Consider the following 4,310-nt stretch of genomic DNA (forward strand, 5'->3'; position numbering starts at 1 on the left):
TATGTAGACTGTCAAAACTTGTCCACAATAAAGGAAAGTATGATCCTTGCATATCGTTGTATGCATCGTTAAAATATGGACATTACTGAATGTAAGCGAATCGACAACTACGAGGCATCACATGACCTGGCATTGAGCAGTGGTTTGAAGCCCATCCTCTTCATGCGTATTTCTCATTGAGTATTGCGGGCGGCGGGGTTACCGTGGCACATCAACCAGAGGCACGACCCATGCAGTGCCCGCCCCGCACTCCCAATTCACCCATACCTACCGTACCCACCCATTCCATACCCAGTGTCCGATATCCATGACCCAATCTGGTTCCAAACAAGTGTTTCACCCATACCTATATCGGACCCTGGTCGTATTCTACCCAGTGCCGTACCCGACCGGGTCGTTCTGTCGTTCTCCGTCGTACCTGTCGACTGCTGTCGCCGCCCACCGTCCCGGCATTACCCTGCACACGCTCCCTGTGTCCAGCTATCAGATGTCCGATATGGCCTCGCTACATGCTACTGTTTCTCGATCGTGGACCGATGGCCGGGGTAGACCGGCACGCTCCTGCGACAGTCGCATGACGCCGCCCGCTGACACGGAAAGAACGGCCCGCGACCGCCGCGACCGCCGCGACCGCCGCGCCCGGCCAAAAAAGCCGAGCATCCGCCATAAATTCCTGTGTCCTGTTCTCTGCGCTGTCAATATTTCAGCGTCCAGTCATCATAAAGGCTGACAATTGCATCGCCTGATGCGTCGGTCATGTAGATCTTGTCACTCAGTACGGGCGCAGCAGCCGAGCCCACGGCGGCCATATCTCGGCCTCCGGTAACACAATGGTTCTCATTCAGCAAAGGGAAAACATTCAATCCTGTATGCTGGAGGGTGGAATACAGCAGAGGAATTTACATATACAGGGGTTCTATCTCTGCTCCAGAGCCAGCCTGAATTCATAAGGATACCGCTACTGAAGCCAGGAGCATAACACAACGCTGCATTGCACGGCGGGCCAGAAACTGAATTAAGAATCCATGACCTATTTTCACCGGAGTGCATTTCAAGCATATGTGCATGCACTTGTCTGAGGAGTGCATTAGGTCTCCCTGCTCCCGCCTACCTATCATTTTTATAGCTGTTCCCAGTATTAGGAGCATGTTTACCAGTTTGGGCTGCCCAAAACTGATCCTCACCGCAGCACGAGGCACCCATTTCACGAGATATCGCATGATGGTCGGCTTTGCGACAGATTCATGACTTCGATACCGTTGCTCGTTAAAAACGTGAAACATTGCACTTACAAGAACTCGACAGGACGATGAACTAATCCCTGCCATTAAAAATACTTGTCATTTACTTGAATGCTTGCCTGAAATAAGCCCAGGTGATGTTCCCAAACATCATTATATCGAATGCATTTCGTTGACCAGGTTGTTGCTGAAAAACGTAAGTAATATCCAAATGGTATAAGCACTAAGCAGCTACCGACTGTCTGCCATCGTGCAACTTAAAACACGTGCAATATACTAATGACACATTTAACCACACAATCATTTCAAAAAACAACATGTGTTTTTCCTCTCAAGTACCTATGTAGGTAGGAGAAATTGTTTCTGAACAAGGGCTATCCGGCGAATGCACCTAATTTGACCAAATCTGCACCTAATCTCTTTTACAGCAAATATCTTAATTTCATGAATTTATTTCAGTGTTTTAATCGATGATACTCTCTGATAATATGACAAAGGAGGCATATAGCAATTAGTGCAACCCTAGCTGATAGCTTCTAAGAGATACACTGAACCTAATTTGACCAAATCTGCACGTAATCCGCACCAAATGTGCACCAAATGTGCACCAGATGGCCGTCGTTAAAACGGCGAATATGTCAAGCACCACTTTTCACGACTGCCCAGCTCGCTCACCATGCAGTTAAGTTTCAGATCGTTTTATAAACACCTCAGGACATGTTGTAAGTCAGGACATGTTGACGGTGACGCGACAGAGAAGACCTTTGACGAATACCTATGCCTAAAATTAATTCAGATGTCGACATACGATTAACGTCCCATCATACAAATGACGTAGTATCACCATACAGCCTGAAAGAGGGACACAGGTCACGAGTTCAAATATAAGTTCACCAGCTAAAAGTTCGTGGCAACATCCACGCCTGAGCTCAAAATCATCTCGTAGCTAGGAGTTGCTCGGCAGTTGAATCGGTCTGCAGTTGGGAGGAATTAGCCAGAGAAATTAGGTATACGAGTTGAGTTGAGAGGAGTTGGTCAGAGGAATTCACAGGTGGAAGGAATTGGCAAGTGGAATCCTGCTTTAGGGGAGAGTTGGCCAGTGTATTCAGCCTGCAGTTGGGAGGAGCTGGTCAGTTGCATTGGCCTGCTGTTGGGAGGAGTTTGCCAGTGGATCCAGCTCGCAGTTGGGTGGGGCTGGTCAGCTGAATCGCCTGCCGTTCGTTCGGGGTCCCCGCGGTAGCCGATCGTTGACAATACCGGCGCTACATTCTGCAACTGACCGATAGAGCGGGCTGTGCCATTGTCCCGACGGCAGATCCGGCGGAGCCCAGGCTTATTTGTTCTGGCTGAGACGCCATTGTCTTGACCACATGAGTAAATGCATCACGGAATGTATGCAAATCTTTTTGCAGGACGTCGGTCGGCATGCGAGCGCACTATCAAAATGGCGGCCGGCGTCGGTGACAGGGGTCGTAAGCTGCCGGTTCGGCCGGCTGTCGGCGGCTGGCTGTCGGGGCCGGGTCGGCGGCGGCGGTGTATTAATTCTGCGCGACGGGCCGGACACGAATTAGCGCCGACACGGCACGAGCAGCCGGCTGAGCCGACCGGCAGCGCCGCGCGGCACGCCGCCCCACCCACCCCTCCCCGGCGTGAGTGAGTCTCCCCCGCTATAGAGGACCGACCGAACGACGGAGCGACCGACAGACCGAGCGACCACCGCTCCTCGGGTGAGAGGTATGCGGTGCAGCAGCCGCCGGGGACGCTCCATCATGACGTGCCGGGCGGTCCGCACCCGCCCGGCCAGTCCCTGACTCTCGGGTTACACGTTACACACGACCAGCGAGCCTGTCGGCAGCCCGGAATCACGTCTTTAGTCAGAATCACCGTCCGCATCGCGATATATATGAAAAGACTGCGCGGCCGCACGTGTATAATCACGGGCCAGCCCGCGGCCGTGAGCGCTGTTTGAATCGCCATCCATCAGTCGAGCCGCCGGCTGATGGCAGGCTCGCGTTGTCGACTAAATGCTAATGGCAGGGATTTTCATAATGTCGGGTATCCGTAAGGCACGGCCGACAGCAGCGATGTAAAGTGATAGAACATCGGAAAGGGAAACAAACGGTGCTTTAAAGGAAATAGTTCACTTTCACGAAATTATTTTTTTTGCAACGGATTTATGATTTTTTATGTTCAAAATAATCAGCAAAGAAAATAAAACCTTTTTATAACAAAATATTACTTTCTATATTTTGATATAGGAAGAACTTTTCAGTTTCTGTAAGGCACTAGCGATCCAGTATGAAAAGAGCATGGGTCCCGAAAATTCTTCAGAAACAGAGAAATTATCGCAGCCACCGGCATTTGGGCGATCTGCTCGATCTGATAATGTTCCCCTGAATGTCCTAATTGATCAGTACGAGAATTTCTCTAGAGTTCTCGTAGATAATTTCTCTAGTTTCTGAAGAATTTTCGGGACCCGTGCTCTTTTCATACTGGATGGAAATATATGCAAGGCACACATCCTCAACGCAAGACACCTTTTTCGGGACCAGAAATAGAATATCTTTGCCTAGGGTGATCGTTGGGCTGTAAAAGCTCCTGATTTATGTTCGTCTCAGCCCAAGCTACGGAACTGCTATTCCAGTTCAAAACCCATGTTAAAAAGTGAACTATTTCCTTTAAGAACAGCTTGTGCATAACGCAGCGTCTTGCTGAATACTACCCTGATTCGTGCAGGGTATGTTCCACATGAGATGCATTCAATTTTTAGCAGCAACTCTCATATAATAAACAAAGATCCAAATAAAGGAGGACTGCATTAGAATACCTCTCTCTCTCCCTCATCAGCTCAGCACACTATCAAATAATGTACAGTCCTCAGCAGACTGCGTGGTAGGTATTCTTTTTCCGACAAAACCGATGATAACTCAAAGGATATGTTATCAGTCGGTCGGAACTCACTGCAAATAGATGCGCCATGCTCCACTCGTTCGACTGGGTCTATCACTAATCAAAGTATACGCCTTGTGTGGCAACAAAATGCAAAAGTTTGTTTTTTGGGCAAATATA

Source organism: Amphibalanus amphitrite, unplaced genomic scaffold, assembly GCF_019059575.1.
Source record: "Amphibalanus amphitrite isolate SeventyFive unplaced genomic scaffold, NRLGWU_Aamphi_draft 000030F_arrow, whole genome shotgun sequence".
NCBI classification, from domain to species: Eukaryota; Metazoa; Arthropoda; class Thecostraca; order Balanomorpha; family Balanidae; genus Amphibalanus; species Amphibalanus amphitrite.